The 27,388-nt window shown below is 39.0% G+C and overlaps 1 long non-coding RNA gene across 2 annotated transcripts in view; it reads right to left on the reverse strand.

The window, feature by feature from the left end:
• The window catches only part of LOC148754599 (uncharacterized), a 62,559-nt gene that overhangs the window by 34,290 nt on the left and 881 nt on the right, over positions 1 to 27,388 (reverse strand). The window contains exons 3-4 of one of the 2 annotated variants that reach the window (XR_016020032.1): positions 27,064 to 27,146; positions 4,847 to 5,150 (exon numbers count right to left, since the gene is read on the reverse strand). This is a non-coding gene — a long non-coding RNA (uncharacterized LOC148754599). Of the gene's footprint in view, positions 1 to 4,846; positions 5,151 to 27,063; positions 27,147 to 27,388 lie in introns of those variants that run through there. The other variant, XR_016020031.1, reaches the window with a different exon arrangement.

Below are 27,388 nucleotides of genomic sequence, written 5' to 3' on the forward strand. Positions count from 1 at the left end.
CACCCCAATCCTTTATTTTTAATATAGTAGGGTATGTATAAATAATTATACTAATATATAATTCAATTTAAATCATTAAAGTATTAATTAAATTAAAGGAGCCCATACATACTCTGGTGTAAGTTGGGTATTTGGATATTTTCTAATTTGCATGATCAATAAGAGAACGAAACAGAAAATGCAATCCCCAAAGTGATGTTTATCCTGGAATTACCTAATTTAGGGTGAAAATGTAGTTCAAATTTAACTAGATAACTCTAGTTTCTACTCTGTAGGTGCAGTTATGACACTAAGATAATAACCTAGTTCCCATTCATCTTGAGTATTCTCCGGTAATTGAAAAGTATTTCAACCTGTAAAGCTCATGCATTCATTAAGTGCTACAAACTTGATCAATAAAAAAAGACCATCTACATTTGATTTCTGTTTACTATAAACAATTAAGAAGTAAGACCATTCTCTATCCAAACCCAAATATTTTTCAAAAGGATTAGAAGTAAAAGATCCAATGTGCCCTTAAAAATTAGAATGTATCATTTCTAGTGTCTTGGGTAGGTAGTTATATATGGCTCACTGAAATCTGAGACATTTGCTATTTTGATGTCTGTTGTCCATATACATGCAGCTAAATATAAATTTCATGAAGACTTCAACATGAACCTTATGTTTTCCTCAGTGCCCTGCCAAGGATTCTGAGGGCCATAGCAGGTTCACTGTAGAACCAAATTCCCTCTCCTCCACCGCCTGTTGATTCAATAATAGTAATAATGCACATCTAACCAGATTTTTCTTCTTTCCTTCCAGTCCTGGGTTGCCAGATTTAGAAAATATAAATAAATGACACCCAGTCAAATTTGAATTTCAGGTAATCAACAAATAACTTTTAAGTAAAAATATGTCCCATTAAATGATGAATGATTTTTTTAATATATGTATGTGCCAAATATTGCATGGCACATATTTATAATAAAAATTATTCATTGTTTATCTGGAATTCAAATTTAACTAAGCATCCTATATTTTATTTCGCAACCCTATCAGTCATTCCCCTACAAAGTTGCCAAGTATATTGGGAAGTCTCTAGTTTGTCAGATATGTCTACTTAGCAGTAGACACTATTATAGCTTTAGCCACGATCTATCATTAATGTTGCTAAGTATCCTGAAGGAAGGTAAACTCTCATTAGGGTGAGTGTGACTGAACGCACAGGAGTAGCTTTGATGCTGGTAACCTCCACTGCAGTTCCAGGAATAAGGATAGCAGTGTTTCGTGAACAGGAAACAGGGGCTTCAGATGTTCACTGTACTTTTTAGCCTGAGAGGAAGCAGCCACATAGATGATATCCTTGCAATATCCCTTGGTTAGCTAAGCTAAAGAGAGATTTTAGCAATTTCCCAGAAATGCCTATATTTCCACAGATAAATATTGCATTTAGATGCCGAATAGTGTTGTAAAAATCACCAGACTTGAAAGAAGACCTGGGGATGCTGTTTTATTTTTATGAGACCCAAATCTATGTTTATAGAACATTTATGGATGAAAATTAAACACATAATGAAGTTAAGAAACATATGTGCTTCTAGTAAGCTTTTTTTTTTTTTTTTTTTTTTTTTCGAACCTGCTAGCTACATTTAAATTATGTGTGAATAAAGGGAATGATCACTGAGACTAAAGCAGTTGAGTATTTGTAACAGAATATTTTATGGGGGAACTCATAATATTTCTAATATTAATAAACCACTGTGTACTGTATCAGTTTAAATGATTTGATGATTTGATCATTCTTGTGGAATAAAGGTTCATCAAAAAACGGTATAGGAAGACCCAAGATGGCAGAGTAGATAAACACTGTGCCTGCTTTCTTCTCTGAACACATTAAAATTACAACTAAATTATAGAGCAATCAACCTGGAGAACCATCTGAAGTCTGGCTGAACACAAGTTTTATACCTAAGGATATAACAAAGACGCCACATCAAGACTGATGGGAGGAGCAGATATGCGAAACAGGCTGGTCCCAAACCTCCATGTGGCAGATGAATATTGGGAGGGATATCTTGGCCAAGGAGGTTCACCCCGGAGGAGAGAAGGATCCCAGCCCCATCCCAGGCACCCCAGCCCAGAATACTGGTACCAGGAAGAGGAGCACACACAACATCAGGCTGTGAAAAACAGTGGGGGATTCCAACCATCCAGGTGGGACAGAAAGCTGCAGAAAACTCAGACATCCTCTTAAAAGGCCCAAGCACAGACTCACTCACTTGCAGGTACTCACGTTGGGCTCCTGTGGAGGGACAGTGACTCGGGTGGTGCATCAGAGGCATATAGGGAGTAGACTGAGTAGACTGAGGTGTGTGGCTTTGAGGCCAGGGCTGGAGGACAGTCTCATTTTCCCTGTCAGGTTTTCTCTGCCAGTACAACCGGCAGGCAGCTACCATTTTTAATAAGTTGAGCCCTCCCCTTACACTTATAGCCAAATCTGAATCTGATTGGACTAGTGAGCTCTGGGGCTCCACCCTGCTGACTCATTGGGATCCGGCCCCACTGAAGTCTCCCAACACCGGAGGCACTTTTGCTGTGAGCAGTCAGCTCCACCTGTATTGCACTCTTTCTTGGAATACTATCAGAGTCCATGGCCCCAGGTGAGCAACACCTGGCCTTGGTGTGCTCTGAGACTTTTGCTGAGTTGCTCCAGGCTCAGCAGTGGCACCCAACCGGCGTCTACATTACCCTAGTGACCACAACAACACTTCCCACTGTAGTGACTCTCTGAGACCATGCCTCATACAACTTTCATACCGCATGAGGCTCTACCAGAAACTGAACTTTAAGGGATCCAGCAGGTGGCAGCAGGCCTCAGTATGTCCTGGCTTTTTGCAGAGCTACCCCAGGCCTGGTACTGATGGCAGATGTCCTCGGTTCGCAGAATGGCCTCTCCCACACACCTCCAGGTTTAGCACAGGCAGCAAAATCCTGCAGATTGGTTTCTGGCTCCTACCAGGTAGTCCTGCCCAGTCACAGGTAGTGGCTGATCTGGGGCTGCATCAGAGCCCCTCTCAAGAGGCCCCAGAAACAACATACTTGGAGATTGGCTTCAGAAACAGTAGAACACACAAATGGCGGTTTCAACAGGCACTAGAGCCAGCTGGGACAAATCTCACTCAGTGGGGTAAGCCCCCTGAACAGCAGTCTGTAAGCTGCAGATGTGGCCAAACCCCACAGCCAGTCAGCCTAGGGGTCAGTCCCACCCACTGACATGCCAATAGCAATCAAGGCTCAACTGTAACAGGAGGGCATACACAACCCACACAACGGACACTCCTGGAGCATCCAGAGCAGGTGACCAGGGTGACTGTGCCAGGGCCCCACAGGAAACGTTCTACATAAGGCCACCTGGCCAAGACTGTGAGACACAGCAGCTCTAACTAACACATAGAAATAAAATCAGAGAGGCAGCCAAAATGAGGAAACAAAGCAATATGTCGCAAATAAAAGAACAGGAGAAAACTCCAGAAAAAGAACTAAACAAAATGGAGGCAAGCAACCTACCGGTGAGAGAGTTCAAAACAATAGTTAAAAGAATGCTCAAGAAACTTAGTGAAAACTTCAACAGAGAGATAGCAAGTATAAAAAGGGACATTAAAAAAAAAAACATAAAAAAGAACCGTCAGAAGTGAAGAATAACTGAAATGAAGAATGCACTAGAAGGAATCACCAGCAGACTAGATGAAGCAGAGGATCAAATCAGTGATTAGAAAGACAAGGTAGCAGAAAACACCCAATTGGAACAGCAAAAAGAAAAAAAGAAACCAAAAAAAAAAAAAAAAAGAGGATACTTTAAGAGACCTCTGGACACTATCAAGCGTAACAACATTTGCATCATAGGGATACCAGAAGGACAAAAGAGAAAGCAAGGGATTGAGAGCCTATTTGAAGAATTAATGACTGAAAACTTTCCTAACCTGGCGAAGAAAATAGACATACAACCCCAGGAAGTACAGACAGTCCCAAACAAGATGAACCCAAACAGGTCCACACCAAGACACATTAAAATTAAAATGGTAAAGCTTAAAGACAAAGAGAGAATCCTAAAAGCAGCAAGAGACAGGCCACTACCGTGTTTCCCCGAAAATAAGACCTAACCGGAAAATAAGCCCTAGCACGATTTTTCAGGATGACATCCCCTGCACATAAGCCATAATGCCTTTTTTGGAGCAAAAATTAATATAAGACCCGGTCTTATTTTTGGGGAAACACAGTAGTAACTTATAAGGGAGCTCATATAAGACTGTCAGCTAATCATCTGATTTCTCAACAGAAACTTTGCAGTCTGAAGGGATTGCACGAAATATTCAATGTGATGAAAAGCAAGGACCTACAACCAAGACTACTCTACCCAGCAAGGCTATCACTTAGAATTGAAGGACAGATAAAGAGCTTCCCAACAAGAAAAATCTAAAGAAGTTCATCACCACCAAACCAGTATTACAAGGAATGTTAGAGTGACTTCCTCAAGATGGGGGGGGAGGAGGAAATCAAAATAATGAATAATAAAATGGCAATAGCTACATATCTATCAATTACTTTCAATATAAATGGATGAAATGCTTCAATCAAAAGTCATAGGAGGGCTGAATGGATAAGAAAACAAAACCTTTACACATGCTGCCTACAAGAGAATCACTTCAGATTGACAGACACACACACAAATGGAAAGTAAAGAGATGGGAAAAGATATTTCATGAAAATTGAAATGAAAAAACAAAGTTGAAGTATCAAAACTTATACCGGACAAAACAGACTTTAAAACAAAGGCTATAACAAGATACAATGAAGGACCCAGTAATCCCACTTCAGGGTATTTATTTGAAGAAACACAAAATGGTACTTTGAGGGGATAAATGCATCCATATGTTCATTGCAGCATTGTTTACAATCACGAAGATGTGGAGGCAGCCTGGGTGTCCATCGATGGAAGAATGGATAAAGAAGAGCTGGTACATATATACAATGGAATATTGCTTGGCCATGGAAGGGAATAGGTTCTTTCCATCTGCAGTGGCATGGATGGACCTGGAGAGTATTATGCTGAGTGAAGTATCTCAGAAAGAGAAAGACAGATGCAATGTGATTTTGCTTATATGTGGAATCTAAAGAACAAAAAGAAAAAAAAGAACAAATCAGAAACAAACTCATAGATACAGAGAACATTTTGATGGTTGCCAAATGGGAGAGGGGTTGGGATTGTGTGTGAAAAAAAGGGAAGGGATTAAGAAGTACAAATTGGTTACTATAAAGTAGTCACAGAGATGTAGGCTATAGCATCAGGAATATAGTCAATAATATTCTAATAACTATGCATAGTGTCAGATGGGTACTAGATTTGTTAGGGTGATCGATGGAGGGCTTTGGGGATGGGGTGAAAAAGGTTAAGGGATTAAGAAGTAGAAATTGGTAGTTACAAAATAGTCACAGGGATGTAAACTAAAGCATAGGGCATATAGTCAATGATATGGTAAAAACTATGTGTAGTGCCAGGTAGGTACTAGACTAGTTAGAGGGATTGCTTCTTCAATTATACAAATGTCTAACCACTATGCTGTACCCTTGAAATTAATATAAAATAATATTGAATGTCAGCTGTAGTTAAAAAATTAAAAAGGGGGAAGGTGAAGGGCAATAAGTAGTCTAAATTTCCAGATATAAAACAAGTAAGTCATGGGGTTGTAACATAGAGCATGGGGAATATAGTCAATAATATTGTGATAGCATAGTATGGTATCAGATGGTTGCTGGACTCATCATGGTGATCACTGCTTTAGGGATATAAATGTTGAACAACTATGGTGTACCCCTGAAACTCATATAGTATTGTATGTTAGCTATACTTTCAATGAAAATCTTAAAATATATATAAAAAACGGTATAGAAATCATATAAACATTTGTAAAGTTGCTATTGTCATTGTATCAGTATTAAAATGTGTTCTACTTTACATCATTTACTAATTTTTGTGACAGGTTTTATATTATGCCCATTTGAGAATCGTGTAAATGCTATGGTTTCATAAACTGTTGCTGATCTGATGCTTCCAATGTTTATTTTGAGACTGAATGACTACCAGAAAATATAAACAAACAAGTTGCATCTGCTTATGTTTTTAAATAAAGAGTAATAAAAAAGTCCAATTTAAAAAAAGCAAACGATATAAACAAACACCTCCCCGAAGAAGATATACAGATAGCAAACAAGCATGTGAAAAGATGTTCAACATCAATATCTGTTAGAATGGCCACACCTATTAGAATGGCCAAATTCAAAACACTGACAATGCCAAATGCTGGTGAAGCTGTGGAGCAAAGAACTGTCATTCATTATTGGTAGGAATGCAAAATGGTTCAGCCAGTTTGGCAGATAGTTTGGCAGTTTCTTACAAAATTAAACATACTATTACCATATTAACCGGCAGTCATGCTCCTCGGTATTTACCCAAATGAATTCAAAACTTACATCCACTCAACAATATGCACATGGATGTTTATAGCAGCTTAAATTGCAATTTCCAAAACTTGGAATCAGTCAAGTTATCCTTCAGTAGGTAATTGAATAAATAAAATGTGGTACATCCAGACAATGGAATATTATTCAATACTAAGATGAAATGAACTATCAAGCCATGGAAAGACATGGAGGAACCTTAAGTGCATATTACTTCATGAAATAAGCCAAACTGAAAAGGCTACATACTGCATGATTTCAACCACATGACATTCTAAAAAGGCAAAACTATGAAGACAGTGAAAGTATCAGTAGTTGCCATGGGTTGAGGGGGAGGGAGGGGTAATTAGGCAAAGCACAGAGCATTTTTAGGGCCGTGAAATTATTTTATATTATACTACAATGATGGATAAATGTCATTACACATTTGTCAAAACTCATAGAACATACAACACCAAGACTGAATGCTAATATAAATTATGGACTTTGGGTGACACTGGTGTATCAATGTGGACTCATTGATTGTAAAAAAAAAAAAAAGTAAATTTTGTGTTATGTGCATTTTGCCAAAATTTTTTAAATTCCTGGGGAAATTTTTTTTATATCACATTAGATTTTTATTCAGCTATAATAGGCTAAATTTGCATTAAAAACAACTAAAGAAGTTGAATATTTCTAGACGGCAACCTTTTTCAGAATGAGGACACTGTCTTTTTTATTTCTGAAATCAAATATATGATACATGCTTTTAATGTATAAGTAATGCATGAATTCATTCATCCAAAAAACCTTTATTGAATACACACAATGTTCCAGCCACTGTGGTAAAAACAGTTAGCTCTTATAAATTTGATCATATTTATCTTAATTAGAAATAAGATAAATAAAAAATAAGTATCTCCTGCCCATGGTAAGGAATTCAGAACATAACAAAATATATTAGAAAGAACAGAAAAGTGCCACTAGTCAGAGATGACCACTGTCAATGTTTTGTAGTGTAGTCTTCCATACTTTTCTCTGTATATCACACACACACAAACACACACACACACACACACACAATCACAAATATCTTTACAAAAATGTGTAGAAATACCATATACTTTGTAAACTATTTTTGTTTGACATTAGGCGGTACATATAATTTCATTTCAAATAATATACCCACATCTTCATTAAAACATTTCATTGAAACATAGCGTCCATGTGAAAAAGTCTACAAGTCATAAGAATACTCATACAGTTCAATAAATTCTCACAAATTGAACACATGTATAATTATTGTTCAAATCAAGAAAGAGTATTTTGCCACTACCCCAAACCACCTCATGATGCCCATTTGCAGTCCCTATTCCCTCAATGGTAGCCAGTATTTTGAGTTCCAAAACCACACAGTAGATTTCCCTGTTTCTAAAAGTTGTATAAATTGAATCTGGCCAAGACAGAGTAGCCCTTTTATTCCTAGGTCCTCCCTCTTATCATGTTTCCCCCAAAATAAGACCAGGTCTTATATTAATGTTTGCTCCAAAAGATGCATTAGGGCTTATGTTCAGGGGATGTCATCCTGAAAAATCATGGTAGGGCTTGTTTTCCGGTTAGCTCTTATTTTCAGGGAAACACGATACAACTAAAAACCCTGGACATAACGCAACAAGCAGACACTGAAAGACTCAGAAAAGTGGGAGAAAAGTAGACAGCATAGGGACTTTAGAAGCTGAAGAACAACACAGAAATGAATTCCCTGAGTTTCCTTATTGCCTTACATATATCCAGGACAGAGTGCTATAGAAGTTTCCAATGCAGAACTGCAAACAGCCACAAAGCTCCGAGGAAGGCCTGTTTCCCTTAGTCAAAGGGCCAGGAAAAGGATGGCCTAAAAATATAAACTTTTTGGCAATTCCCACCCTACTACAGACAAATACCAAAAGAGAAATTTACCCCACCAACTCACCACCTCCCTTGTGGTTTCAGGCTGAGTAAGGAACTAATCTTCTATTCCATCACACCTTCAGCCCACAGAAGCAGGTGGCAGTGTGCCAGTTCTCCACTCAGTTGTATTGGCAGAGCCAAGAATGGAGCTAATCTTCCAACCCCTGGACATTTTCATAATACTAATTCTTCCAATCCAAGGACATGAGATATCTTTATACTTATTTGGGACTTCTTCAATTTCTTTCATCAATATGTTATAGTTTTCAGTGTATGGGTCTTTTTCCGCCTTGGTTAACATTATTCCTAGGTATTTTATTGTTTTTGATGCTATTGCAAATGGAATTGTCTTCATTTCTCTTTCAGTTATTTTGTTGTTAGTGTATAGAAATACAACTAATTTTATATGTTGATTTTTTATCCTGCAACTTTACTGAATTTGTCTATTAGTTCTAACAGTTTTTTGGAAGTGATCTATAGATTCAATGCAATCGCATCAAAATTCCAATGGCATTTTTCACAGAAATAGAAAAGACAGTCCTAAAAGTCATAGAAACCACAAAACACCCTGAATAGCCAAATCAATATTGAGAAACAGCAAAGCTGGAGGCATCACACTTCCTTATTTTAAACAGTATCACAAAGCTATAGTAATCAAAACAGTACTGGCATAAAACACAGACATATAGATAAATAGAACAGAATAGAGATCCCAGAAATAAACAAACACATATATGGTCAACTACTCTTGATAAAGGTATCAAGAACAAACAATGGGGAAAGAATAGTCTCTTCAATAAATGCTTATGTGGAAACTGTACAGTCACATGCAAAAGAATGAAACTAGACCCATATCATATACCACTCACAAAAATTAACTCAAAATGGGTTAAAGATTTAAATGTAAGACATGAAACCATAAAACTCCTGGAAGAAACAAAGGGAAAAAAACCTCATTGACATTGGTGTTAGCAACAATTTTTAGACTTTAAAACAAAGACTAAAACAAGAGACAAAGAAGGACCTACTAATCCCACTTCTGGGTATTTATCCAAGGAAACCCAAAATGCTATTTTAAGGGGATGTGTGCATCCATATGTTCACTGTAGCATTATTTACAACAGCCAAGATATGAAGGCAACCTGGGTGTACAAGAATAGATGTATGAATAAAGAAGAGGTAGTACACATATACAATGGAATATTACTCAGGCATTAAAGAGAATGAAATCTTGCCATCTGCAACAACATGGATGGACCTAGAGGATATTGTGCTGAATGTAATAACACAGACAGAGAAAGACAAATGTCATATGCTTTCACTTATAAATGGAATCTAAAGAACAAAATAAATGAACAAGTGAAACAGAAACAAATTCATAGATACAGAGAAGATTTTGATGGTTACCAGATGGAAGGGGAGTGGGTGAAAAGGGGGAAGGGATTAAGAAGGACAAATTGGCTGTTACACAGTAATCATTAGATGTAGGGTATAGCATAAGGAATATAGTCAATAATATTGTAATAACTGTATAGTGTCAGACGTGTACTAGATATATGGGGATGATAAATGAGGGGGGGTTGGCAGCAGGCTGAAAAAGATGAAGGGATTAGGAAATTTGTATTGATAGTTATAAAATAGTCATGGGGATGTAAAGTAAAGCACAGGGAATATAATCAATAATATGGTAATAACTATGTATAGTGCCAGGTGGGTACTAAACTAGTCAGGGGGATCACTTCTTAAATTACATAAATGTCTAAGGACTATGCTATACACCTGAAATTAACATAATATTGAATATCAACTGTAATTGAAAAATTTTAAAAGGGGAGGAAGATAAAGTGGAAAAGAGGTTCAAAGTTGCAGGTATAAAACAAATAACTCATGGGGATGTAATGTACAACACAGGGAATATAGTCAATAACAATGTGATAGAGTGGTATGGTGTCAAACGGTTGCTGGACTTATCATGGTGATCACTTCTTTAGGTATATAAATATTGAATAACTAGGTGTATACCTGAAACTAATATAATATTCTACGTTAGCTATATTTTAATAAAAATCTGTTTTTTAAAAAGAAACCAATTTACCATAGGCTAATCGATATAAACAAGAGTTAAGTTCCTATGGCATTTCATTATCGTTATAACAAAATAACATTGAATAAAACAATGTTATTCAAGGACCTGCTCTATAAATATTCCCACTACTCTTCATTATAGAGGATTAAATAAGCATGCAAAGCAACTATCACAGTGCCTAAAGAACAGCAACACTCAAAAATACCAACTGTTATCACTGCCATTATGATTCAATAACTAAACTCAATAACATTGACATTTTTAGACAACATTTTCCATGCATTTTCTCAGATGTTTGAATCCCTCTTTTATTGGCAAGAACATTTAGTCTCAGGGAAGTTAAGTGATTCATTTTCTTGTGGATTCTACTTCCTAATTCCCTCCCCTTAATCCCCAGCCTATATCCCATTCTACTTCCAGCCATTATGAACTATACCAAGTTCCCTGAACCCAACAAGCTCTCTCTCACCTCCATATCCACTCTCTCTTCTGTGCACATACATGCTGGATGATTCAATACTTGTTAATCAAGCATTCATTTCTCCGCAATCTTAAATTTTATGCATCCCCTGGTGCATTGTCTGTCCTTTCACATTAGAGTTAAATACTGATGAGAGTAGATCTAACTATTGCACTCACAGCCTATAGCAAGTAACCCGCAAATATCTGTTAGATTAATTACCTGATCCTTGAACCAATCTTGGATATGCAGTCAAGATATGCATATGGGGCTTCAACGCCAACTTGAACTCTGGGTAACATGGAAACTGGACAAGTTAATCTTTCCGGGAAGGCCTATCATCCAAAGAGGCCAATACAACCAAGACTCAGGCTTCTAGAGTCAAACCAGGATGTAATCCCACCCCATCTCTTAGTAGTTGTATGACTTTGGGGATGCTGCTCTACTTTTTAGAGCCTTGGTTCCTTCCTCTCATTACTTATCTTAATGAGATACTTGGAATTGCTTAACACTTTCATTCATTCATTCATTCGGCATACATTTATTGAATGTCTCCTATCCAACAGACAGTTTTAGGTGTTGAGCCTTATTCCTAAACAAGTTATATCTATCAGATCACAGTCTGATGAATGAAGCAGACAAATAACTGTTTGCAGCACAGTGGCGTCAGAGCCATTATCAGGGAAGAACAGGGGACTAGCAGCAGGGGTTGTAGGAGTAGCTGATGCTCTTCACTTCATGTTGCTTGTTTCTAATATTAAAGCCCTGTCAGTCGCCAAGGCCTGAGGCCTGCTTCTGGAATCATTCTTCATGTTTCCATTTTGCAAGTTCTGGGACGCTGTTGAGCTGGCCTTGACTTGACAAGGCTAATGTTGTAATCCTGAGGTTTCCCAGAGGTGGGTCTTATTGAAAATCAGAGGTATTTGATAGTAACAATAATTATGATAAAATCGCTACCACTTGATTTCAATTGGATTTATAGATTCTCATTTTATTCATTGGGTTATAATCCATTGCTATACTCATTCAGAAATTGTCCCGTTTAAAAAAAATACTTCTCTGCCAAGCACTTTCCTAAATGACTTCATTACTGCATTTAAATCTTACAAGATACCTATGACAAAAACACTACTTTTATGCCAACTCCACGTATTGTGTAACTGAAGTTAAGGCAAATACAGGAGATTGCAAAGTCATAATACCAGTAGAGAATGGTGGTTAAAAGCACAGACTCAATTCTAAATACCATTCTACACTAAGAGAAACAAGGCATCCTTGAGAAAATGGTTGATTCCAAAGTTAGAACAGGGAAAGTACAAAAGGGGCCAGAAACATCTTCCTGTACCAAAAACATGTTCAGAGAAAATGGGGACATATCAAAAGGATACAGAATCAATATTCAAAGGGATTCGACTGACCAAATCTGGGCAAGTTTTAACATCAAAATAAATCATGATGGTAATGGGTTAACATGTGTGTGTGAGTGTGTGTGTGTGTGTGTGTGTGTGTGTGTGTGTATCCATGAGCCTATACTGATATAAATGAAGACATTGCTAATTAATACATGAGTGTGAGAGAAAAGGTCTTTACTATAGACTAACTGCAACTAGCAAACAGGGGAAACTGATGGTGCTAGAAACACATAAATTTTCAACAATCATATATTAATGATTTAATGCAAAATTCATCAATGGATGATAGAGCAGCATATACCCATAGTCTATCTCCCCACAAAGCATTTAAGTGAACTACAGGAAAATATTAACTTTACATTGGAGTAGCCTGGTGAATACAACCTCAACCAAGTGGTGAAGTAAACATAACCAATTCCAGAATAAATAAATGTCTTATGCCAACGGATATAATGCACTGAGAAGGATATATATCACTTTTGTGGTATTCCTCGCAAAAAAAAAAAAAAAAAAAAAAAAAAGAAAAAGAACAGCTATAACCTGAATCTAACATGAAGATAAAAAATCAGGCAAACCCAAACTGAGAGACAGTCTAGTGAATGACCCATGCTTTTCAAAGCTGTTATGATCATGCAAGATAATCAGCTGGAGGATTGTTCCAGACTAGAGAAGACTAGAGTGAAATAGTAACTAAATATAATGCATGATATTGGAATAGATAGGACAGAAAATTATAAAATTTCTCATGAATGACATTGTTAATTGGTCACACTTGAATGAGGTCTGTAAATGAGATACACAATAGTACTGTATTCATGTTAATTTCCTGATTTTGATAATTGTACTATGCTCATGCAAGCGGATGTCCTTGTTCTAAGGAAGGTACACTACATTATTTAGGGGGAAAAGGACATGTCTGCAGCTTACTCTCAAATGGCTTAGAAAAGATTTATATGTATTTGCATCTGCGTGTGGTATATGTATTAAGAGGAAAAAGAAAGGGAAGGAGGAAGGAAGGAGACGGAGAGAGAGACAGAGGAAGAGAGAGAACAAATATGTAAAATGTTAACAATAGAGGTATTTCGGTGAAGGATAAACAGGTATTCCTTGTGCTATTCTTGTAACTTTTATGTAAATTTGAAATTATTGCTAAAGTAAAAGTATCTCCCCAACAAAAAGTAATGTGGGTCCTGGGTACTGACAGGGATACATTCCTGGCTCCTTCATTTATAGGCTGTGTCATCACAGAAAAATTAATCTCTGAATTCAAGGTTTTTGAGCTGTAAGTAGGGATAATCATTGAACCTACCTAACTCCTAGAGCCATGGTAAGGATTACATGAGATTATCTCAGAAATTAAGGCTCTCTGATATTTCGATTTTTTTTTTAATTAACAACTTTTTTTTTTTTTGAACAGGACTTTATTGGGGAACAGTGTGTACTTCCAGGTCTTTTTTTTTCCAAGTCAAGTTGTTGTCCTTTCAATCTCAGCTGTGGAGGGTGCCGTTCAGCTTCAAGTTTTTGTCCTTTCAGTCTTAGTTGTGGAGGGCGCAGCTCAGCTCCAGGTCCAGTTGCCATTTTCTAGTTGCAGGGGGCACAGCCCACCATCCCTTTCGGGAGTCGAACCAGCAACCTTGTGGTTGAGAGGACACACTCCAACCAACTGAGCCATCTGGGAGCTCAGTGTCAGCTCAGCTCAAGGTGCCATGTTCAATCTTTACTTGCAGGGGACACAGCCCACCATCCCTTGCGGGAGTCAAAGAATCGAACTGCCAACCTTGTGGTTGAGAGCCCGCGCTCCAACCAACTGAGCCATTCTGGAGGCAGCTCAGCTCAAGGTGCCATGTTCAACCCTAGTTGCAGGGGGCGGAGCCCACCATCCCCTGCAGGACTCGAGGAATTGAACTGGCAACCTTGTGGTTGAGAGCCCACTGGCCCATGTGGGAATCGAACCAGCAGCCTTCGGAGTTAGGAGCATGGAGCTAAAACCGCCTGAGCTACAGGGCCGGCCCAGTTGTTGTTTACTTTTAAAGTCTGTAAAGTACATCATTAACCTGGACATTTGTGGTCCCCAGTACTCATATTTAACCGTGTCACTGAGGTGCCCGCCAGGGGTCAGACTACATGTGCTTGTGGGGGCATACAGTGCTCAGTAAAAGGTAGCTTCCATCCTGATGATAACTATTAATCCCAACATTTCTGATCATAGTATCTAGCCTCTTACCGCTCCATTTAGCCGCTTAAGTGTGTTCCTGAGGCCAAACCAATCCTCACATTAACATCTAGAATGTACTAAAGTCACTAGACTTGTGCATCATGCCGTCTACGTTGTTCAGGGAGAAGTGAATTATCGTTCACCCTTCTGACTAGCACAGTCAGTGTATCACAGCAGCGGTATCTATCACTTATTGAGAGGCTACAAAGTTCCAAATACAACAACGCTGGGGAGTAGGTTTTTAATTTACCTCTATTTTTGAAGTACATACACAAGCTCAGAGACATAGAGAGACTTGCCTCAAATCACAAAGGCAGTAAGTTGGCACGTGGAGTATGGCACTGCAAAACCCATGCCTTGCTAACCTGAGCTGTCTTCAGTTCTACCAGTGTACACGATCATTAAGCATCATCTTCCCAACTAGGCTCTCTTATCACTGAAGGTGGAGAACACCATTTAGCTCTCATGCATACCCCGGTATCTAAGCACTCAGTAGGTACCCAAGTACTTACTCAGGAAGAGAGTTGGTCCTTTAATCTGGGAGGAGGGAGTGCCTTTAAACATTTCAGGGAGCCTCTAGAAACCAGTTGAATAAGGTGGTTTTCTAAGAGTACACTGAAAACTCAAAGCAAAGATGTAATGCCACGAAGTGAAACAGAAAACTGAACTAGATAGTTTAGTGTTGTTTACATACCCTGTTTCCCCGAAAATAAGACCTAGCTGGACAATCAGCTCTAATGAGTCTTTTGGAGCAAAAATTAATATAAGACCCGGAATTATATTACATTATACTATATTATACTATATTATACTATATTATACTATATTATACTATATTATACTATATTATACTATATTATACTATATTATACTATATTATACTATATTATACTATATTATACTATACCCGGTCTTATAGTAAAGTAAGACCGGGTCTTATAATAATTTTTGCTCCAAAAGACACATTAGAGCTGACTGTCTGGCTAGGTCTTACTTTCGGGGAAACATGGTAGCTGGTAAAGCCATAATGTGCAGCAAGGAAGACATTCTAAACAGCGATCAGGATGGTCGCTATCTCTACTGAGGAGGTACAGTTATGGTTAGAGAAGGGGGCATCATGGGCTCTAAGGTTTTAATATTTGATTGCATTGTTTTGGGTGGTGGTGAATAGGTTTTCACTTTATAAGTGTTCGTTGTTAATCTCTCTACATGTATTTTACGCATGCATGTATTATTACAAAACTGAAACCAACAAAGAGAATAGGAAGGTCCCAGTTCAGAGAAACACCAAGATTTGAATAAAGGTATTAAAATGGCGACATGAAGAAGGTATCAGTCAGAACAAGTTGGTTGGTCAGTAACGAAAGAAAATACTTCTCATGCCCATCCAAGTCCTGTGTGGCGAAGAGAAGTCTCTTCCAAGTGGCAGTATGTCTGGTCCCATTGTCAAAGCATTACCTACTGTAAGATGGACGTATTGGGTGATATGAACTTCCTGGCATTCATTAACAGCGTTTCTATGAAAGATGTCCAGTCTTCCCCCACTCTCTTTCATCCTGGTCTGGATGATAAATGATATGAACTGGTTTCGATGATAAATTATATGGTCACACTGCTTAGTTAGGAACACTGATTCTAAAGCCATAGATTCCAGTCCTGGGCTTCTCATTTAAGGCTGTTGTCTTGGACAAATTACTTAATTTCTGTACTTGTTTCTTCATATGAAAATGGAGGTAATCACGGCACGTATCTCAAGGCGTTCTGCTAACCAAATGAGGTAAAGCATTTAAACAGACTACAGAAGGACTTGCTAAATGTGGTAAGTATTTCATAAGTATTAGGTGCTATTAAATCTGCACACCACATGGTGCAAAATTCCCCTTTGCAGCAAAGAATGTAAACTGCTTGCTGATCTGTTTTACCTTTTCACACATATAACCTTAAAGGTCATTAGTTACATGCAAGTACAAAAGTGAAATGATTCAGAGCTCCATATTATAGGTAAGAAAACAGGGAAATAGAGCATTTAGCAAAGATACAATAGGAATTTTAAAATAAATGTTAATTTATGGACTGTGTCAATATGCTTGGTATAATTTGTAATTTTATGTATTGACTTGACTGGGCCCCAGGGTGCCCAGATATTCGGTCAAATATTATTCCTATTTTTCGTCTGTGAGGATGTTGTTGATGAGATCAACATTGGAATCGGTGGACTAAGTAAAACAGATTCCCTCTCGAATATGGGTGTCCCATATTCAATGCCCTGAAGACCTGAATAGAACACAAAAGCTGACCTTCCCTTAACCAGGAGGGAACCTCTCCTGCCTGACTGCATGAGGCGGGACATTGGCCTTTTCTTGCCTTTGGACTTGAACTGAAAAATTGGATCGTCTTCAGACTCGATCCCAGCAGCTTTTGAACTGGAAGTACACCACCGGCATTCCTCGTTCTCCAGCTTGCTGATGGCAGAGCTTCGGACTTTTCAACGTGCATAATCATGTGAGCCAGTCCCTTATACAACAATCTCTTTCTGTCTTTCACTCTCTCTAGATACCCTAGTCGTTCTGTTCCTCTGGAGAACCCTGACTATAATACATTCGGGAGGGCACAGGCCCTTTGTTGAAGCAAAACTACATGATGACGCGATGTAACTCAATAAAAAGTGGGCAGTATGCTCACAGAAATACACACGATCAGCATCACAAAATAGGGTTTTCATAAAAAATTAACTGATGGTTATTAAAAGTTACGGTAGGCACAATTCTAAAAGTGGCCTCCTGATATTTTTCCACCAGTCGCAGGACTTAGAATGAGTTGTCACATAGATGGATCTTGAGAGAGTAATGCTGAGCGAAACAAGTCAGACAGAAAAAGCAGAGAACCATGTGATTTCACTGATATGTGGTATATAAACCAAAAACAACAAAAGAACAAGACAAACAAATGAGAAACAGAAACTCATAGACACAGACAATAGTTTAGTGGTTGCCAGAGGGTAAGGGGGGCGGTGGGGTGGGGGGTGGGAGATGAGGGTAAGGGGGATCGAACATATGGTGATGGAAGGAGAACTGACTCTGGGTGATGAACACACAATGGGATTTATAGATGATGTAATACAGAATTGTACACCTGAAATCTATGTAATTTTACTAACAATTGTCACCCCAATAAATTTAATAAAATAAAATTAAAAAAAAAAAAAAAGAATGAATTGTCACATGCATGTGTGTTAGGTTACACGGCTAAAGGGATTTTGCAATTGTAATTAAGATTACTAAACTGTTGGCCTTAAAATAGGGAGATTATCCAGGATTATCCAAAAGAGCCTAATCTAATCACAGGACCCACTGAAAAGCACAGTTTTCTCTGGCTAGCAGTAGAAGAGAGATTTGAAGCAGAAGAAGGACTTGACACAACATTGCTTGAGATGGAGGGAACCACATGACAAGAGATACAGGCAGCCACTAGAATCTGACATCGGTCCCTGATGACATCCACAAGGATGTGGGGTCAGTCCTGCCACCACAGGAGCTGATTCTGCCAATCGCCTGAATGAGCTGGGAAGTAGTCCCCCACCACCACCCCAGAGCCTCCAGGTAAGACCCCAGCCCAGGTGACGCCTTGATTACAGCCTTGTGAGACCCTAAGCAGAGAACTCATTTGATCCATGGCGCACATCTGACCCATGGAAACTGTGAAAGAATAAATATGTGTTGGTTTAAGTGGTCAAATTTGTGGCAATTTCCGACAATTTCCTATGCAACAATAGAAAACTAACATTTACGTTATTAGTGTGTGAATCTGTTCTGGGTAAGGTAATTCTCTGTACTATCCAACAACCTACTGAAGAGGATGAGGAACGATTTCTGGCCCAGCCATAACCACGTATAGCTCTGAGGTGCAAAGTAAATAAGCACGGCCAAAAGCACAGTGCTTATTTCTAACTTTTGTGGAGTGGAGATGAGTTGCACTATGGAGGCATGAACAGACAGCTTCAAGTGTGACAGCAACAATGAGGATACTTTCTTATGCTGGGTGCCATAGTCACTGTGAAGGGCTTGGATGCTGGAGCTGCCCATTGTGTCCATGCCCTTAAGATAAGGCAGAACATTCAGTTCCAGGGTTCTCCTGTGGGACAACAGCAGACAGGCACAGTCAGGGGAATTGTAGGTAGTAGCTCTGAATTAAACTGAAGTAAATTATTACGCAGAAGGGTCTGATGTCACAGACATTCTCGGAGGCTTTAGAGTCAGACAGACTGGCGGCAACACTCTGTGATCCTAGCTGCATTCTAGAAGTCTAATTTATTAATTATGCATGCGGGTGCGGGTGCATGTGTGTAAAACACCCCCTTGAGAGACAATTTTGACAAATCTTTACAGACCACTGGGGTTAGGATCTGCCTGCTTGGTTTTCTTTACTAAGCAGCCAGATCACCTTGCATGATCCCAGTAACCAGAGAGCCTCCCACAGTGCGAGGAACATACAGAGTTTCTGACTTTCATCACAGCTCCCTATATTCAGTAGCTTCTAGTACCCGTGCATTGTTGGCCTTTATAATAATCTCTCTGTGCCTGAAATGTCCTCACAGTGGGAGAACTTTTGAAATTCCCCTAGGCTTTGCAAAGACAAAATGACTGATGCACAAAAGTCATTTTAAAAATTAGCTGGAGGAATTAAAGCACATAAGACTGGTAGTTCGACGAATTGTTTTGGTGAAAATCATAAATATTCAGGAATATGGAGTCAAGTGTGAGAGCCCCTAAGCAATGGAATTTTCAGGTACAGCCATGCATGTTAAAACTCTCAAGGACTCAGTTCCCCTGATCTGACTCCTGCGCCCAGTGCTTCTATTCTTTCTCCGTCCCATTCTTTGTCTCCGCTTCCACTTTTTCCCTCTGGAAACACAAATGCACCCTGTGGAGACGTCTAATTCAGAAATTACATTTCTTTCCTTCTGTTTGTTTTCTTATGAAATACTGAAGGACTGGGGCCTTGTTTTATATGCTGTTTGCGTATCCTGTATGACGCACACTACAGGAACCATGGTAGGTATTGCAGGAGGTTTGCTGAATTCATTTACTTCACACTGAAACATTGACAGCAAAAACACCCACTTCCAACCTGGAGGTAGTACAGTAGATGTTTTCTATATAGCCACTACACACGTGGTTTCTGAGTATCAGGTGCCATGCAAACCCTTCTAGAAGCTAGGAGGTGTTGGAGGACTAGAAATCCGGTTCATTTGTCCATGTGCCTCTACATGGCACATAGTTTTCAACACACAATACGGCTTAAAACAATTCCCAGAACTCAGTCATGTACAGGTTTTGCACTGCAAATTCACCCTTTTGCAAATCAAATTCACCCTTTTGCAAATCAATTTCACCCTTTTGCAAATCAAATTCACCCTTTTGCAAATCAAATTCATCCTTCTGCAGATCAAATTTTTCCACAAAAATGTTTACTTAATCTTTGTAATAAAAATAAATCCAATGTTAAGTTATTGTTAAAATTAAACATTTATTGCCATGTATTTAATAATAAATATAAAATACTTATTTAACATCAGAAAAACTTATTTACTTATATGTAGCTTCATTTATAACGGTTCTCCTGCTGCTGCTCATGATAATTTTATATACATAGTCAAAAAATAATTATGACAATCTGTAGGAGTAATAGTTGTAACGGAATGATTAATAACATCTAGTAAATCTTCATGGTTTGATAGATCAGCCAAAATATTTCTTGCACAGAACTTAATTTTTGAAAAACGAAGGTGCGATCGAAAGTTAATACACCAGCTCCTGTGACCGTGCCAACATTTAGAGGACGAAATGTTCCTCTAATTGCAGCAATAAACATTCAGGGAACGGTGTGGCATGAAGTAATTGCACATTCTACAGTTACTTCAAATATTTTTCGCGAATTTCTTCAGAGATCATTGCAGAAATTGGATGAAGATAATCTGGAGGAAGTGTGGTTTGTTTTGGACAATGTAAGCCTCCCCAAAACCCAGGAAGTGCATGACCTTGTTGGGCAGACAAGACACACTTTATGATTTCTACCAGCATACTCTGCAATGATGAGCCCCACTGAGGAAGTTTTTTCAAAAATTGAGTTCTGCGCAAGAAATATTTTGTCTGATCCATCAAATCATGGACATTTAGTTACATGTTATTAATCATTCCGTTGGAACTATTACTCCTACAGATTGTCATAATTATTTTATGAATATGTATGTGAAATTACCACGAGCAGCAGCAAGAGGACCACTATAAATGAAGCTACACGTAACTAAATAATATTTCTGATGTTAAATAAGTATTTCGTTTATTATTAAATACATGCAATAAAATGCTTAATTTTAACAATAACTTAACATTGGAATTATTTTTATTACAAAGATTAATAAAACATTTTTGTGGGAAAATCTGATCTGCAAAAGGACGAATTTGATTTGCAAAGGGGTGAATTTTGACTGCAAAACCTGTATATGCCTTTCCATACTTGACACCCCCAACCATGTTATTATAAACTTAATATTTTATGTAAAGGAAAAGGATTATTTGCCATAGTAAAACTCTAAAAATAGAATGATGACATGGCAATGGAGTGGAATTTAAAATTTTACATTGGTGTTCTTCAAAAAACACAAATTTTTTTTTTTCAAAAAATTTTTAGGTGGGTATGTTGACCAATGCAGGCAATGAGCCATGACAGCAGTTCTTCTAAATCCCAGCTCTACCACTTCCTGGTGGTGTGATCAGGGGAAAGTTACTTTTCCTCCTCAGTTTTAGTTTCCTCACTTGTGAAATTGTAATACTAGTAGTTATTCACAGGGATTTTATGAAAGTTACCAATGAGACACATAAAATATCTCTTACATAGTAAGCCCTCACAGATTTTTTATTCTCTTCTAATATTGTAGTTAAGAAAAAAACACGATTCTTTCACAAAAAATTTGAGAATTGCATGCATCAGAAAGTTCACTCAAAGCAGTAAGTCAACGATGCTTCCTCTGAGATGTAGGCTGGTAGTAAAAGTGTTAGTTCAAAGCTGAAGTGAAGTTTAGAAACTGAGTCTAATTGACGTCCTATCCTAGGAGATATAAGAATATATTTTGAGAAGACTGCTAGCAAAACCACTGACTTTCAAACTTTCCTTGAAATAAATAACCCAGAAGAAGATGGAAAAAAAGAAAAGGAAAAGCTGTTTTCCTATCAATCACGAATTCCAGAGAATGAGGCCAGCTCAAAAGCCATGCTCACGGTCGCTCTACCATGGTGCTCACTAATGGTGATTTTATTGGGGGTACCTGAAATCTTACTGTGAAAGGGGGAAATGCAGCCATTTTCCTGACCCCCTTTTCTGATACCAAACATACCTTTTATGTGCCTTGTTGACTTCATCTAAGGAGCCTGTGAAATCTGTGCAACAGTGTGGTGACCCTGAGAAACCTGTTTTGCCCCTGAGGGACTGGGACTCGTGGTGCCTGGGCCTGTGGGTGCACAGTGTCTTGATAAGCAAAGTATCTTTCCTCCTAGGCTGCTTTGATATCTTCTTGGAAGGGAAGGGCATCCTGCCAAGAACAGTATTCTCACACAAGGAAACTAGCTCTGCAACAAAGGACTCTCGTCAGGATCCACAATCATCAAAAGTCACAAAAGAGTTGTAAATAACAATTATTTCTGTCCTTCACAAGGACTCTAAATAGTCATCTTTCATCTGCCACAGCAGAAATGTTGAATGTACCAACCTTTGTCCAAAGGAGCTGGGAGAGATCTCTGGGACAAAGAGCTTCTAAACTGTTAGGAGATGGGATGAAAATGTTGCAGAGCTGTATCAAGGACAAAAGAGCTGGGAGTCAGCCAGGACTCCTGAGGGCAAGTTATATGGGGGTCTGTCTACACTGCGGTCCTTAAGGGGCGCTATCGTCAAGGTGCCCTAAGTTTCCACCTCATGTGGCTACCTACTACCTGTCAGTTCCTGGGCAGTTTACATAACGGTTTTGATCTCAATATACTCCCTTAGGAAAATGGAAATATTTCCTCTGAAGGGTTTTTATTAGGATTAAATGAAAGAAGATCAATGAAGTGCCCATCATTATGTACTATTAGTTAAAATTAATCTCAACTTTTATATCCACACAAAGTGAGTCAGACTTCTGGCCCTCAAATGTCTCCCAGCTCACTAGCACAGTTTTCACGGCAGCTGATACATGCATGGTGCTCACACAGATGACACCTACTAAAATAACTGCAATTGGAAACAGAATGTTTTCCTTATTAGTGTCACTTTCAAAAGATTCATTCATTCATTCATTCATTCACTCATTCAACGAATATTCGGCAGTGACTTTCCAGCTGTATCAGAAAGTGTCCTGGATGTGGGTTGACATACCAGGAAACAAGGCCCCTGTCCTCAAGGGTGTCCCAGTGTAGTGGGAGAGACAGACACGTCCATCACATCAACAGATATTGCCTGGACGACTACAGTGTTTGCTCAGCAAAGTCCTGGGCTGCTTGAGATATACCAGTGAGCAACAGACAAAGATCCCTAAGGTCAGGTAGCTAGTATTCAAGCAGGAGCTATGGAGGAGCAAGAGATAAGCAACACACATAACAAACAAGTAAATAACATAGTTAGGTGACAGTGGTGTAAAAAAGAGATAATTTAGGCCAAAGTAAAGAGGATCAGGAAAGCGAGTGGGGGTGGAAAAGATGAGTGCATTTAGCAATATGAAGTATGGTGGCCTGAGTAGGGCTCTTTGAGGAGGTGAAAACTGAACAAGGCCTTCATGGGAGGGAGGAAGTCAGCCAGGCCGGGGTGGGTGAAGAACATTCCAGGCAAAGGGTGCGTTAGAGCAAAGGTCCTAAAGAGGGAGTCTGGCTGACATGATCCAGAAACTGCGGTCCAGGGAAACTGGAGACGAGTGGTTGCAGGGGAAGGTGGTAGGGGTAAAGTCAAAGAGGAAACAGGACCCAGGTCTTGTAGGACCTTGAAGAGCTGTGTGAGGGTTTAACATTTGACTCTGGTGCACAAACAGAGGAGCACTAGAAAGGGTTTAGGTGCAGAATTAGAAGTCTGTACAGGGGACGGCATCAGTGAAACGGAAGACACCGCAGTCAGGGAACTAGCGGTAGTGACCAAAACAGCAAGAGGCATCAGGAAGTGCTGCCTTTTTGAGAGAGTGGAAACATTCACCTGGACTTGACATCCGTCCAACTTTGTGTTCAAACCCTTGACTGCACATCCGTGCCATTCCTCAAAAAAATCACAAAATTAGAAGTCCTGTGTTCATCCCAAGAGTCATCGACTAACCAAAGAGACAAAATAAGGAGACACTTTTAATTCAATCACTTTGTCTTTGAGTAGTGTTTTTTTTACTGAATTACCTAATACAGACCCACTATGAAGCCACTTCTGTGGCTGAGGGAGAAACAGTGTCCAGTGTACACGAAGACAAAGAATTTAGGAACATGTAGAGTGACCTAAAAGGCACAACCCACCAAACCTCCCCAAGTGAAAACATATGTATGGAGCTGCCTGTCTGCACTCATATTTCATTTTAATGTCTAATAAACGATTAACAGGTACAATAATAACTATCTTCTGTGATCCACATAATTTCCATCATACTCTTTCATTCAGCCAACTTCCCACGACAAAGCTTCTAAGGTTGCTGTCCCTTTCCAATCAGCCTGCTCCTTCCTAACTCAGAAAAAAACGCAGAAACATTATCCCAGTCTCGTTGGTCTCAGAGCAGATCCTCTCAGCTTTAGAATATTACATAGAAGCTATGTTCTCCTGGGTGCCTGGATCTTCCAGGCAGGAAAACACGAGAAAGGAGGAAGTGTGTACAAAAGCAATGGCATGTCTGTGCATCTCAGCAACTCTCAACATACGTGAAATTTGTCATAGTGACTGGGAGAGGATGACCTTTGGAGTCAGGCAGACCAAAGTGTGAATCTCAGCTCCATCGATTACTGCCTTACTTACTTAAACACATCTCAGCCTGTTTCTTAATCTGCTTAAGAGGGATTTTGATATTCATTTTCCAAGTTCGCTGGTAAATAAATAGTAAGTATGTAAAATAAAACATACCACCAAAACCAAAATCCATGCTGACAATGATGACAAAATAGACTATCTTCTTTTCTCTATCATGTAATTCCATTTGATGCTTGTCAGGGGAAACTGGACTTCAAGTTGTTGAGTAACATGTCAAGGTGACACACTTCACTGATGGGAATGATACAGGCACTCAGGTGCTCTTTTCACTATTGTGCAAGTGAACATCGAGATGGAAAATACATTTCTCTGAACTGAGTGACTCTTAGCAAATCAACACGTTACCTAAAAAGTCAACTCTGACCATTATCAACAAATGCCACAAAAAACCATAGCTCTTGATGAAAATAATCCTTTTGACAAGACATGGTGACATTGTGAGGGCACAGGCTATCGAGACAAGAAGACTTTCATTCAAACACAAACTCCACTCTGAGCCTTCTCGTCTATGAAATTGAAATAAAAACTGCCTCCTTAAGATTTAATAGGCTGTCAGTTAAATAGGATACAGGGCTCAACACACGGCCTGGCACATACACTGTACGCAGCAAATATTACATTTCGTAACCTCGTCCCTCTCCTACTGACTCCAGGCAAAGTTCAATGTCAACCTCTTCGAGCAGAGGTGAAATTTCTACTGTGAAAAATATTTCCTCTCTCTTTATTTTTGGTTGGATTTTCATGGATGGCAATTAATTGCTGTGTCACATAGCTTTTGATGCGTAACAAACCATCCAAAAATTTAGTGACAATCGGTTCACTGTCAGCTGGGGTGAAGGGGATACATGGGCCATGGGCTTCTCATCATCCACCAAGCCCGGGCTTCTTCACATTGTTGTCATCTTGTTTGAAGAGCAGCAAGAGAGGGAAACCCCAGTGTGCAAGCACTTTTTAATTCTCTGCTTGCTTCACACTTGCCATTGTCCCACTGGACAAAGTTCCATCTCCAAGGCCAAGGACAATGTGGGAGGAGATACAGGCAAGCGTGAACAAATTGCAGTTGTTACTGTGACAGGCAACTGTTACAATGGTTCACCAAATCACCTTCTTCATCACTGGAGAAATACTTAACTACAGACAAACCAGGCAGCGGAATGCTAGTCTCTCTAAAACGATTCTGACTCTTTAGGAAAAGTCGTAACTGTCTTGTGCTACTATTAGAATAGGTGAATGATAAAATTACTTTATGAAATACTGGGGGGGGGGGAACCAATTTCAAATTTTCCTGGGCATTGGACTAAACATGTAAATTGTGGATCTCTTTATTTAGAAACACACTGTGCATGTCTTTGCCAGTAGGAATCTAGCCCATACCATATTCCATATTATAATGTTGCTATTCCTCTCCCTTCCAATAAACATGCCCCCAGCAGAGGCATATTGCACAGGCATAATCTGATGTGGAAGTGATGGGATAGGCTAGAAAATGGCCCTAGTGGTGAGACAAGGAGATAGTACCTGGTAATTGTGAAATAGACTTGGGACATAGCTGGGGCCTGGTTGGGTCACCCCTGCCCCCAAACATCAGCCTCATCTCCCAGCTTTGCTAGACTTCCTTTTGATGTATTGAAATCATCGTACAAAACTGAGTACAAGGTTATCATTTTCTACTACAATGTCCTAACCATATTTTGGGGGATCCCTTGGTATAATTTATTTTGGGGTAGTTGATATTTCTATTGTGAATGTCACGATTTCCCCATTCCATTTTCTGTATGAGTACTGCTGGAATACATGAAAGCTCTTGGAATTTTAAATACTAATATGTCACTCTGCCGTTTAAAGGAAATTATTTTTTATAGCGTTTCTGAGGTGCTTCCCAAGAATATATCCATACCTGCAAATAATCATAATTTTGTCTTTTTTTACCAAAATGGTATTTTTTTCTCCTTACAATCCCATTACACTGGAGAGAACATCTAAAACAATATTTAATGATATTGGTGATATAGGTATATATGTCTAGATTCTGATTGTAATGGATTTTATCCTAGTGGTTTATCATTGCTTGTGTGTTTGTGAGTATGGACACACTGAGGAATAACAGCCTGCTAAAATCTATGTGTTTTTAATCATGAGGTATTGCATTCCTTCACATGTTCTTGATCATCCACAGATTGCTAAAATACGGTCAGTAGCAGTGGTGCCTTTATTGGCTGAAGTCATCCCCTTTATGTCTCCATCTTATCATGTCCTTCATATACGACCCATACATTTTTATCACATTATGCTCTAGACATTGCAGGTGTCTGTAGCCCCTGGGAACGGGATCATTTTTTATGAGCTATTTTGGGTATACATGGAGTGGAGAAGACCCTGGGAAGCTGAACTAACTTGTTCTTTAAAAACTGGACTGTATGTTTCATAACTACTTTCCACTTACATTTCAGTCGATTTCTGCTTGATGAAGGAATATTTCATTGGAAGAGTGAGTTTTTGTGATCCTGTTTGCCTGATGCCAGCAGTCTGTTGGTTAGAGAGAGACAAAGATGCCTCAGTTGCAATATGGCAGTTAGGGGACATCAGAGGTCTTCTCCATAAGGCTACTGTTAGAGCAAGGAAACGATAAAAAAACAAACACTTAAAAGGAGAGGGAAGGCTTTAGGTTGTTGAATTTTTGCCTGTCGGGGGCCACTTCGTGGCCTAGGGGACAGGATGACCAAACAGAGAGGACAGAGAACACCAAATGGCCTTGTTGCCTTCCCACA

The sequence above is a fragment of the Rhinolophus sinicus genome, chromosome 18, assembly GCF_057876585.1.
Source record: "Rhinolophus sinicus isolate RSI-liver-muscle chromosome 18, RSI-T2T, whole genome shotgun sequence".
NCBI lineage: Eukaryota > Metazoa > Chordata > Mammalia > Chiroptera > Rhinolophidae > Rhinolophus > Rhinolophus sinicus.